Raw genomic sequence first — 13,383 nt, 5'->3', positions numbered from 1 at the left:
TGGATGGACTCCCATTTGAACTTTCTCAAATATTTGTTTGAACAAGCTAAAAAAATTTCTTTGATGAAAAGTGTGTCATCAAGTATCATTTTTCAAATTAACAGATCCTGAATGAAGAAAATCTTCCTACACAACAAGAACATGAATGATATTTACAACACACACACACACACACAGACACACACACACACACACACACACACACACATATATATATATATATATATATATATATATATATATGTTTAACTTCGATCTATTGAAATTTATTTGGATGGCTAGTTTTCTGACTGATTTGGCGAAGCCTTATGTGGAGAAATTGATAAATGGGGCAATCGCAGAGTCAAGTTATATATGTTGCTTCACATGCATTGCTAATGATTTTGAAGAAGAAAGAGCTAGATTGGAAATAGAAAGCACAACTGTTAAGCAACGTGTAGATGTGGCAACAAGAAGAGGAGCGGATGTTCAAGCTAATGCTCTTTTTTGGGAAAAAGAAGCTGATAAGCTCATTCAAGAAGACACCAAAACAAAACAAAAATGTCTTTTTGGATTTTGTCCCCATATCATATGGCGATATAGAAGGGGAAAGGAACTGACAAATAAGAAGGAGCAAATTAAAAGATTGATTGAAACTGGAAAGCAACTTTCAATTGAACTCCCTGCTCGTCTTCCAGATGTTGAACGTTATTCATCCCAACACTATATTCCTTTTAAAAGTAGGGAATCCAAATACAAAGAGCTTTTAGATGCTCTGAAATATGACAACAATTTTATAATCGGATTGCAAGGGATGGGGGGCACAGGAAAAACTACAATGGCCAAACTTACCAATCAAACTGCCTAATTGGAAACCCATGCACGGTGTTGATGATGAACTTGTTAAAATTTATAAACGCTTGCAAGTTAGCTATGATAATATGAAGAATGAGAAGGCCAAGAAACTATTTTTCTTGTGTTCTGTATTTCGAGAAGATGAAAAAATTCCTACCGAAAGGTTAACCAGACTTGGCATCGGAGGAGGTCTTTTTGGGGAAGATTATGTCAGCTACGAAGATCCTCGAAGTCAAGTTGTAATATCCAAAAATAAACTCCTAGATTCTTGTTTGTTGTTGGAGGCCGGTGATAGAATATAGAATAATAAGGTAGAATATGAGAAGGGTATATTGAGGAGGTTACTATATTTCTTGTTCTCTGTTGAACAGCCCAGAGATATTTATTATAATTAAAGAAAAGGAAACTGATGGAGATTACAAAATGTAACTGCTGGAAATTAATCAACCTCTAGGACTTAGAGAGCCTAGAATCTCCCAAACCAAACCCAAACCATAAAACAACCGATGACAGTAAAATGTCACTCTTATTCTATTTAAAGCAAAACTAGCCACCTCAATTGGGCCTAATTGATTGGGCTTTTAAACTTATTCCTCACATACACCTTTTTAATAGGAGGTCTACTAACAATACTCCCCCCCAAAAGTTTCACCTTGTCCTCAAGGTGAAAGAGTGGAAACTGATTATTAATAACATCATAAGACTCCCAAGATGCCTCAAAGTCTGGTAAGTCCTTCCAGCTGATGAGTACTTCTACTTGGCCGCCAGCAGTAGTGCGCACATCTTTGAGAAAATCTGGTTCCACGTTCAGCTCCAAGTCCTCTGAAAGCATAGGCGGTAAAGGTTGAGGATTAACAGTTGGAGTTATAGCTTTCTTCAACAAAGATACATGAAAAACAGGATGAATTCTAGCTTCCGGAGGGAGATCCAATTGATAAGCAACCTGTCCAATAATCTTGATAATTTTATAAGGACCGTAGAAACGAGGACTCAACTTCTCATTAATTCGCTTAGCCAAAGATTTGAGTCTGTATGGCTGAAGTTTGAGATAAACCCAATCACCAACAACGTAGGAAACCTCACGCCTGTGTTTATTTGCTTGGGTGCGCATCTGATCTTGAGCTTTCAGCAAATTAGAACGAAGGTCATGAAGAATGGTGTCTCTTTCCTCAGTTATCCTATTAACCTCATCCACAGATGAAGGAATAGTTGTACCTTTAATCAAATGAGGAGGGTCCCGACCATACAAAGCTTTGAAGGGAGTAGTTCTTGTGGAGCTGTTGTAATTTGAGTTGAACCAGAATTCAGCCCACCCTAACCATTTAACCCATAATGTAGGTTTGGCACCGGTTAGGCATCTGAGGTAAGTTTCTAAACACCGATTAGTCACCTCTGTCTGACCATCGGTTTGAGGATGATAAGCTGTACTGAACTTGAGTTTGGTTCCTGCTAATTTGAATAACTCAGTCCAAAAATGACTGAGGAAGAGTTTGTCACGGTCAGAAACAATAGTGGCAGGGAATCCATGCAAACGTACAACTTCTTGAACAAAGACTTCAGCAACTGATTTGGCTGTAAATGGATGGCTGAGAGGTATGAAATGAGCATACTTTGTAAATCTGTCCACCACTACGAAGATAGTGTCTTTACCGTGACTCCGTGGTAACCCCTCGATAAAATCCATAGAAATGTCCTTCCAAACATGAGTAGGAATGGGAAGAGGTTGCAACAGACCTGCCGGAGACAAAGTTTGATATTTATTTTGTTGACAGATTTCACAGGAGGCCATAAACTGCCGAATATCCTTTTTCATGCCCTCCCAGTACACCAAAGCTCCCAATTTTTTGTATGTTCGAAAGAATCCGGAATGACCACCAATTGGGGAAGAATGATATTCTTGTAAAAGAGTTTGAATCTTGGAAGAGTTGCGAGGCAATACCAATTTCCCTTTGTAAAATAGCTTCCTATTCTGAAAAGAGTAATTGGGATGACTGGCACCATCTGCAATCAGATCATGAATAATGGCCTGTAATTTATTGTCATGCATCACCTCGGCCTCCCATTCTTCATAATCAGCAAAATGAATCATAGAAATAGCTGCATACGTCATGCGACGAGAGAGAGCATCTGCAGCTCGGTTGTCACTGCCAGGCTTATAAATGATCTCAAAATCTAATCCCATCAATTTAGAAGTCCACTTGAACTGATCTGCACCCAAGACACGTTGATCTTGCAGAAATTTCAGACTTTTCTGGTCAGTGTGGATGATGAAATGGTTGCCCATCAAGTAATGTCTCCACTTTTGAACTGCAAACACAATGGCCATCAATTCTCGTTCATAGACCGATTTTCTTTGGGCTCTCTCTGACAATGGTTGGCTCAAAAAAGCGACTGGCCTGCCTTGCTGCATTAGTACCGCACCTAAACCTGTGTTAGAAGCATCCGTCTCAATCACAAATGGAATTGAAAAGTTTGGAACGGATAAAATCGGTAATTCAGCCATGGCCTTCTTCAAAGTGTCAAACGAAATTTGTGCCTCTTCGTTCCAAAGAAAGTTGTCTTTCTTTAACAAGTGAGTAAGAGGTTTGGCTATGCTTCCATAATTACGAACAAATCTACGATAATAGCCGGTCAAGCCAAGAAAACCCCTTAGTGATTTCAAATCCTTTGGCCTTGGCCAAGTAAGCATAGCATCCACTTTCTTTTGGTCAGCAGCAACGCCTTGAGCTGAAATGATATGACCAAGGTATTCTAATTGATGTTGGCCAAATGTACATTTTTTATAGTTGGCTACTAACTGATGCTCTTTAAGCAAAGCCAAGACAGCCCTGAGGTGGTGTTTGTGGTCCTCTACATCCTTGCTATACACCAATATATCATCAAAGAAAACCAAAGCAAATTTACGTAAATAAGGACGCAATACCTCATTCATCAAAGCTTGGAAGGTAGAAGGGGCATTAGTAAGACCAAAAGGCATTACAATAAATTCATAGTGACCCTCGTGAGTGCGGAAAGCAGTTTTCGGAATGTCGTCCTTCTTCATCCGAATTTGGTGATAACCTGATTTCAGGTCCAATTTAGAAAATACGGTTGCTCCTCCCAATTCATCCAATAACTCATCAATAATCGGAATAGGAAACTTGTTAGGAATAGTGATCTTGTTCAAAGCTCTATAATCAACACAAAATCTCCAACCCCCATCTTTCTTCTTAACAAGTATGATAGGACTTGAAAATGGACTGACACTAGGCCGAATAATCCCAGACTTAAGCATATCCGTCACTAGCCTTTCAATTTCATTCTTTTGGTAATGAGGGTACCTGTAAGGACGTAAATTTGGGATTGCAGCACCCTCCTGTAAGACAATGGCATGGTCATGCGTTCTTGACGGTGGCAGCCCTTGAATTTCCTTAAAAACAATCTGAAAATCGTTCAGAATTGCTGTTAACCATGTGGGAACAGTGTTGTGTTGGTCAGATACGGCAGAAACCGCCTCAACTTGCAATAAATAACCGTCACCTGAAGCTTGCAATGCTTTGTACATGGTTTTGAGAGAAGCTGGTGCTCTTGACAAAGTTGGATCCCCTTGCAAAACATGAAAACCCGATGAAGTTGGAACTTTGAGAATTAAATCGCCAAAATTGGCACGAACCTCGCCAAGTTGAGCTAACCATTCCATGCCTAGTACAATATCCACATTACCCAAATCAAATACATAAAAATCTTGTTGAACCTGCAATCCCTGAAGAGTGATAGTCAACTGTGAGCACACCCCTAGACAAGGAATCTTCCTTCCATCACCCACCTCAACTGTGAAAGAAGAATTTGGTTTAAACTGCAAGTCCAAATTCTGTACCAAAACCGAGGAAATAAAGTTGTGCGAAGCCCCACAATCCACCAACACCAGCACTTTATGGTTCAGCAAATCCCCCCATAATTTGAATGTTTTCTTAGAAGTAAGACCAGACATGCTAAACATAGATAATTGAAGAGAATTAATATCACTTTCAGATTCCAATTTCTGGTCAGCCGTGTCAGCCTCGTCCTCATCCCCTTCCAAAATGAGTACATGCAAGTGCTTGTTGGCACACCTATGACCTGGTGAGAATTTTTCATCACAGCGATAACACAAACCCTTAGCTTGCTTGTCCTGCAACTCTGCATCAGTCAGTTTCTTAAATACTCGACCACGAAAAGGTGCTGATTGAGATGTTGTATTAGCATCAGCGGTGGCAGCAGAAGTGATGGATGGTCTAGCAAATGAACTCTTATTCGCATCCACTGTTACTGTACGGTTAGAAGGGAAGTTCCTCGTGAAACTTCCTGTTTTTGGGGCATGAGAATTGCTTGGGTTCAATAGAGTGTTTTTCTCATCAATGCGTTGAGCAAAATCCATCAGTTCCGGCAAGGTAGAGACCGGGTGTAATTTTAATTCCGCCTTCACAGCCTCTTTGAGGCCATTCAGAAAAATCCCCTTGAGATATTCTGGTTCTGCAGCACGTAATGGACCGGCGTACAATTCAAATTGCGCACGATACTCCTCTACGGACCCTGATTGTTTCAAACTCAACAACAATTCATAAGGAGTTTGGAGCATAGAAGGTTGGAACCTTTTAAGAAGTGCTGCTTTGAAATCTTCCCATGTGGGATTAGGAGAGCAAAATTCCCACCATTGGTACCACGTCAATGCTTTTCCTTCCATAGCTACCATGGCTGCCTGAATTTTCTCGGCTTCAGTTACATGTCGCAATTCAAAGTAGCGCTCCACACGACTTGTCCAGCCAAAAGCATCGTCTCCTTCAAAAATTGGAATTGTTAACTTCCTCCATTTGTCCTCTGGATTGTGAATCTGCTGCGACGATCCCTGTTCACGGCGTATTGACAAACCGTTAACAGTTTCCGTTAATTCTTCCACTCTGCGTTGTGCTTCAGCCTGTTGCACTTCCAGTTGTTGTCGCAAGTTTTTTACCTCATCACGAGTGGCCCTGTAATCCTCATATGCTCGTTCCAGAAATTCCAATCTTGCTTCCATTTGAGATCGTGTTTGGACCATGCACAGGGGGAAAAGGATCGATTTTCTGATACCAGTGATAGAATATAGAATAATAAGGTAGAATATGAGAAGGGTATATTGAGGAGGTTACTATATTTCTTGTTCTCTGTTGAACAGCCCAGAGATATTTATTATAATTAAAGAAAAGGAAACTGATGGAGATTACAAAATGTAACTGCTGGAAATTAATCAACCTCTAGGACTTAGAGAGCCTAGAATCTCCCAAACCAAACCCAAACCATAAAACAACCGATGACAGTAAAATGTCACTCTTATTCTATTTAAAGCAAAACTAGCCACCTCAATTGGGCCTAATTGATTGGGCTTTTAAACTTATTCCTCACATACACCTTTTTAATAGGAGGTCTACTAACAGCCGGTCAAAGCAGAGTGAAAATGCATGACTTGGTTCGTGATGCAGCCCAATGGATAGCGAACAAAGAGATTCAGACAGTGAAGTTGTGTGATAAGAATCAAAAGGCAATGGTTGAAAGGGAGGCAAATATTAAATATTTGTTATGTGAAGGCAAGCTTAAGGATGTGTTTTCCTTTAAGCTTGATGGTTCCAAGCTTGAGATTCTAATTGTCACGGTGCATAAGGATAAGTATCGTCGCGATGTGAGAATTGAAGTCCCAAACTCATTTTTTGAAAATATTACGTGCCTTAGAGTTTTGCATTTAATCCATGATCATTATTCTAGACTATCTCTATCATTACCTCATTCAATTCAGTCGTTGAAAAATATTCGATCGCTTCTCTTTACGCATGTCGATTTGGTTGACATCTCTATTTTGGGAAACCTGCAAAGCCTTGAGACTCTTGATTTGAATGATTGTAAAATTGATGAACTGCCTCATGAAATCTCAAAACTAGAGAAATTTAGATTGTTTAACCTGGAATGTTGTTGAATTGCAAGGAAAAATCCTTTTGAAGTGGTTAAAGGATGCTTATCACTTGAAGAATTGTATTTCAACAGAAGTTTTAATGAATTTTGCCGAGAAATAACTTTCCCTAAATTGCAAAGGTTCCATATCGTTGAAAAATGGAGTGCAGATGATGAATCATCATCAAAGTGCGTTACTTTTGTAACCAATGATGTTTTCCTATCCAAAACAACACTCAAGTATTGTATGCAAGAAGCAGAGGTTCTTAGACTAAGAAGAATGGAGGGAGGATGGAGAAATATCATACCTGAGATTGTTCCATTAGATCAAGGTATGAATGATATAGTTAAGCTTGATTTGAGTTGGATTTCACAATTACAGTGCCTCATTGACACTAAGCATATTGTATCGAAAGTCTTCTCCAAGTTGGTTGTACTAGATATTTGGAACCTAGAAAATTTGGAAGAATTGTTCAACGGTCCTTTTTCCTTTGACTCTCTAAACAATTTAGAAAATTTGTCTATCAGGGATTGTAAACATTTGCAAAGCTTATTCAATTGCAACATAAACCTCTTCAGTTTAAAGAGCGTGTCATTGAGAAGATGCCCGATGTTGATGTTCGTATTTCAACTCCAAACTGCTAGCAGCCTAGTGTCGTTGGAGACATTGAAAATAATTGATTGCGATCTTCTTGAAAACATAATAATTGTTGATGATGATAATGATAACACAAGTCATGGCTCAATGTTTCAGAAACTGGAAGTTCTTAGTATTAAGAAGTGTCCAAGAATTGAATTAATACTTCCGTTTCACTCTCCTCACGATCTTCCAGCACCAGAGTCCATCACAATAGAAACTTTGTGATAAGGTAAAATACATATTTGATCGATATTTTCCCAGAATGTAATAGTATCATGACTTCATCCATTAAGGGACCATCTTCTCTTTCTAGATATGCTTCTAAGCTACCAGCACAATCAGACCCTATCAAATGCAATATCTTTTCATGGACTGGTAAATATTGTTGTGGTAAAAAATATGGGCACAACAAATTGAGTAGTACCACAAATACGAAAATCCCATTGGTTTCTGAGGAGCAACCACAGGACAACTTAATGGTAACCCTCTCACCTTTTTTATACTTTCTCTAATCAGAAACTATTGATACTTTTTTTTAGCTAAATGCTATTGATACATTTTATTATAATAAAAAAAGAAAGGAAAAGAAACCTAAGATAGATTTGTTTTATTAGATATTTATAGTGTCGTACGTCGCATATTAAAGATCCTAAGGTTAAAGGTTACTGTTAATATAATAGGAAATCACTAAATACCAAAAGGTACCTAGAATACCAAACAATAATGTCCAATTTTTAGTATCATTTAATAGTGTTACAAGTTTAAAAGCTTTGGGACATTGAGTTAATTTCTTCAAATGCATAATTTCTTTGATTTTGATTTGGATTACATAAATGCAGAAATCAAATGCATATTGCCTTAACATATGGAAACATGCTCAATGTCTTTTAAGACATTTACATATCATGTGCAATATTAAAAAGATTGAATTGTGTGCAATTGGAATATATAGTTGGACAATACACTGGTGATCCTCAAAACCCCACTAAGATTCATCTTCATCTTCCAGCATTGGAAGATCTCAGTCTTTGGAATCTGCCAAGTTTAGTCGGATTGTGTCCCAAACAATATCACACAACACTTCCACGTTTGAAATATCTTTCACTCAAAGAATGCCTGCAATTTAATATAAAATCCTTTGCTGATTTTATAACTCATCATTTGGTAACAAGATCTGTGGACAATACAATCATCAAGGTATACATCCCTAATTCTATTTTTTCATATTATATGCATGTGTTTATTTCGCATTCATTTATCGTAGAAATTGAGTGGGAATGTGGATCATTTTCTCGCTTTGGAGACACTGGTGGTAAACAATAACTCCAAAGTAGAAAGTATATTTTGTCTCAATGAAGTAAATAAACAGAAAATGAACTTAGGTTTGGAAAGCATCGAGCTGCATGTTCTGCCTATGATGACACGCCTTTTTGTGGGTCCCAAAAAATTCATTTTCCCTCCAAAACCTTGGAAAATTAAAAATCATGCGATGCGAAAAACTGAAAAGTGTTTTCTCCAGTTCTACAATAACGTGTCTACCACAGTTGCATGATATGAGAATTGAAGAATGCAAAGAGTTGAAGCATATTATTGAAGATGATTTCGAGAATAAAAATTCCTCAATTTTTATGTCTATAACAAAGACATGCTTTCCAAAGCTAAAATCACTTGATGTAGTAAATTGCAGCAAGTTGAAATATGTCTTTCCAATCTCCATATGTAAAGAGCTTCCTGAGCTACAGGGTCTAATGATAAGAGAAGCAGATGAGCTCGAGGAAATATTTGTAGGCGAAGATGATCATCAGAAAGTGGAGATTCCAAATCTAAAACTTGTAGTATTTGAAAATCTACCAAGCCTCAGTCATGCCCAGGGAATTCAATTTCAAGCTGTAAAAAATTGTTTCATACAGAATTGTCAAAAACTCTATGGCTTCAGCATCAACAACAGACCTCAAAAATGATATTTATGGTTTAAATATTGGCTATGGTACACACTCTATCCAATATTTTTAAATAATTACATATCATGCAGTAATATTTACATCATAAAAAAACATACCAAGGATTTAAGGATGATTTTCCTCTAAATTTCATCTCTAATAAATTATACCATTTGATTACAATTGAAGCTTCTATAGTAGAGGTATGTGTGATAGGTATTTCTAAAATATAATAGCTCGTGAGTGACCTATACAAGTTTTAAGGGAAATGCTAACGAGTGTCCCCAGGACACTCTTTAAGGAATTTAAATAGTAGAGTTCTTAATTTAGAATCGTCAAAGAGTGACCCAACTATATATATAATGATGTTAATATTTTGCTATAGGTTATGAATTGCGCAAGGATTTTCTGAAGCTATTCGAGCAGGTACATGATGAGTCCAAAGGTCACGATACTCGTAATGAATATCCAAGTTCGAAAATCACTGAAGTTCAAGCTACATCAGGACACGAGTTGACTTCTTCACAGGTCAATACTATTCTATTTATTCAAGCTAACCACATATGAATAAAGCCACCAATGCAATTCATTTGAAACAAACATTTTATTTTTTATGCAGCAAGAAATTGAACAACCACTAGAGACAGAGCATGAGTTTGTTGAAAATGTAGCATCAACTTTGTCCACCATTTCAGAAACAACAAAGAATGAGATACCTCTACAATTAGCTGCTTCTAAACAAAAGGCATTTCCCTCATTTTGCTTGTATTCTTTTTGAAATTTTTCTATGTAGGAATTGAATTATGTTATGCTACAATCTTCTAAGTAGGGTATCGAGATAAGTGTTGAAGAAGGAACCATATCAGCTAATGCCAAGACAAAAACTTCATCACCTCATTCAAAAGTGAGTTTATTTTCTTTAACAAAGCCTTCAAGTATTGTTGTCGTTTTTTTTTATTTAAAAAAATTCACAGATGGCATCTGACTCAGCTAAGTCAGTTGCCACATATGCGTTGACTTGGTTAGAATTGAGGGTTGGGGCCACTTTTGCAAAAGGGGATAAAGTTAGGAGTTAAATTATAAATTTTTTTATGGAAGGAGAAAATGGCAACGTTTTAAAACATAGAGAGGGGAAAACTGCATTTAAGCTTTTTTATTATTAAATTTCGATGAGATTCCATTTATAAGAGTCATTTTGAAAAGAGAACATAATTGGAGTCTACTTCTTTTGACATTTGAATTCTTTTGCTTTCTATACTCCTATTTGCTTTTTCTATAATAAAGTAAGCTTACTTAGGAAAAAATATATAGTAAGTTTTTTTTTTTTGAAGGATAGTAAGGTTGATCCTATAATATTAAGAATTCATGAAAAATATATTCTTTTAAATGAATTTTGTAGGAAGATGGTGATGTTACCACTCAAGATGTTGATGTTAAAATCTGGCAAGATAACACTAATATTGATCAAGGTGAAGACTCTTTGGATCAGTTTTAGTTTCTTAAGTTACCTCGTTAACTTTTTCATTTTGAAGTTGAACCCTCTTCTTTCCCACCCTTTGTTCAGCTTCCCTAAATGATGATGCTGTCATGAATGTAAGCTCAAATATTCAGGATGAGTTTCCTAAGGATGAAGAAATATTAGTTTCCAAATCAAGACTCTCTTGTATTCCATCTCAGTCTCCTTCAAAGCCTTCTGAAGGTATTTTTATTTTTTTATCGTTAATGGATGGTTTTGGTATAGTCCCCCCTCTTGTACATATTTTTCTCCTTTTTTTTTTATAAAAAAAACAAAATTTTGAGTTTGGTGGCATAAGATGGGGGTTCATTGGGGTACCAACCTAGTTGGGATGTCGGTGTTTCTCCTTGATGCATGTCCTTTCTTCGCTTAGTGAAAAAAAATAAAAAAATACGCATAATTATTTTTTCCTATACTTTCAGGGGACCCTTCTCAAATAGATGAAGATTTAAGCTCTTATTTGGTTGTCACAAGGGAGCTTGAGAATCTAGTCTCCAAAATCATTTAGCTACTAATAACTTGTCTTTGTTGACTGATTTCCTTGTTAAGCATCCTTCAATTCTTTTAACGGACGCTTCACTAAGTAATAGATACAAGGGTTATGCCTACAACTGTCTAGTTGAGCTATTGAAATTCCTCCAAACCGATAGTGTGTTGGATGTGTTAGGTTCAAGCCAATCTGAATTTGTTGAGTTATTACAAGATGTGCGCAAATTTGGTTTTGATAAGGATTGGTTGGATCGTGTTGAAAAGCGCGCTTTGTTTCCTGATTTAAAATTCTCTCAAAATGCATTGCAAAAGCTATTGGATTCCCATAAGCGTGTAACCAAGGAAGTTGAAGATATGCGCTTAAAAATTAACACTTTAAATCGACATGTGTGGAAGATCTTAAGCAGCAATTGACAGTCTCTGAAGCTATTTTGGAGACTATCATTCAGCAGATTAGAAACTAAGGCTGCTTTAAGTGCCCCTCTTGGCTATTAGACTATCTTTTGTTGTTGGAGCTTTTTATCATTGAATATAGTTTATTTCATGTGTAGTTTCTGCATTTCTGTCCTCGTGAGCTTAAGTCAGTTGGTATGAACATTGCATAATATATGTAGAGTCTGGGATTCGAACCCTGCACACCCTAAAAAAAAAAAAGTTTCTGCATTTCTCATTTGAAATGAACTACTTTGTTTGAGTACTTAATTACCACAACCATTAATATCCTTTATTATCATCGAGTAACTTACAACAAGCCACCATTACTTTTGTTTACATTTTAGGTGGCGTTTAATTTGGCCTGCAACCATTAACTTAAACCATTGATTAAATAAGATGTATAGATTTTATGATAGTCCATTCACACGAGTACTCACTCTTCCAGTATCTCTCTCCTTTGATACACCATCACCAACCTTTCCTTTTCTCATTCTTGTGTTCAACTATTGGCAATTTTCTTGGACTTCACATTATCAGATTAATCGATCATCTAAATGTTTAATTCTTCATGTTTTGTTGGTGTGCTACCTCTCTTTTTTTTTCACTCCCAAATTGGAGTTCCCGATCTTTTTCCATTTTAAAACGAGGAAGAAAGGGAAGGTTTGAGAGAAAATTATGGTCAACAAATGAGGTGAAATTAGGAAAGTTGTACACTTGTTGATGAAAGAGAAGGAAGGGAATTGAGAAAGAAAGAGAAAGAGTATGAGTAAGATAGAGTTAATGGGTTAGATTTGGTGTTAATAGACCATGATAAAGTTAGTTAGATGATCTAATCTGTGATGGAAAAAATTTTGTCCATCATGGACCATTACCTCCGTTGGTCCAAACTAAACGCCACCCTCCAACAAACTATCATATCGACTCAGTTATGAATTGAAATAACACTTTCAGTAGGCTATGAAGCCATCGAATTCAAGAATTTGAACATGTGATGTAAAATGAACGTGTATTTTTGTATAATACGCTCGTGTAAGAAAGATACTAAAAAAAATAATACGGGCAAAACTCTATGTTGCTTGAATATAATAAAAGGAAAAGTTACGGGCACAATAAAAAGATGTAATTGTTGTAAAATTAGGCATAAATTATCTCTATAAATAATAATCAATATATAAATAAAAGAATCACTAAAACATAAACAAAAGAGAGATTAATAAACTTATTTCTTTTTAGATTGTTGTTGATTTAGATCACCGATCACAACTTTATCAACATCTTTGATAATCAAATCAAACCTGCTACCGACTTTCAAAATCTGTAGAACGAACAACCAGTGAGAATTCTGAGACGTGCTGATCGCACTGTTCTTAAGGATTTTCTGCGTAATTATACGTTAATCCCCAGGATTTAACAGACCCTTCCCAATATAAAATCAAGGATGCAGAACTAGCAAGAATATATTTTCAGGAAGATGATAACCCATAATTGTGTTATTGTGTGGAAGAGCTCATACTTGTTTTTGTTTCAATATTTATGAAATTAAGCAAGTGAAATTGTGTAACTTCCATAGAAAGAAGGTTAAAAAATATAGA

General features: G+C 36.5%; 1 pseudogene across 1 annotated transcript; it reads left to right on the top strand.

Annotated features, from left to right (window-relative positions):
- Positions 1–274: 274 nt before the first annotated feature.
- Positions 275–11,851, top strand: LOC146936428 (uncharacterized; annotated as a pseudogene). Its single transcript, XR_015029971.1, has 6 exons — positions 275–820; positions 852–1,122; positions 6,264–7,632; positions 7,725–7,786; positions 10,916–11,050; positions 11,290–11,851. The product of XR_015029971.1 is annotated as an uncharacterized LOC146936428 (transcript).
- The last annotated feature ends 1,532 nt before the right edge of the window (positions 11,852–13,383 follow it).

Source organism: Medicago sativa, chromosome 3, assembly GCF_051527215.1.
Source record: "Medicago sativa cultivar Bolivia chromosome 3, Bolivia_mono, whole genome shotgun sequence".
In the NCBI taxonomy this organism is placed as follows: domain Eukaryota; kingdom Viridiplantae; phylum Streptophyta; class Magnoliopsida; order Fabales; family Fabaceae; genus Medicago; species Medicago sativa.
Note: the sequence above shows the minus strand (reverse complement) of the source record. Positions and strands in the feature narration are given on the sequence as shown.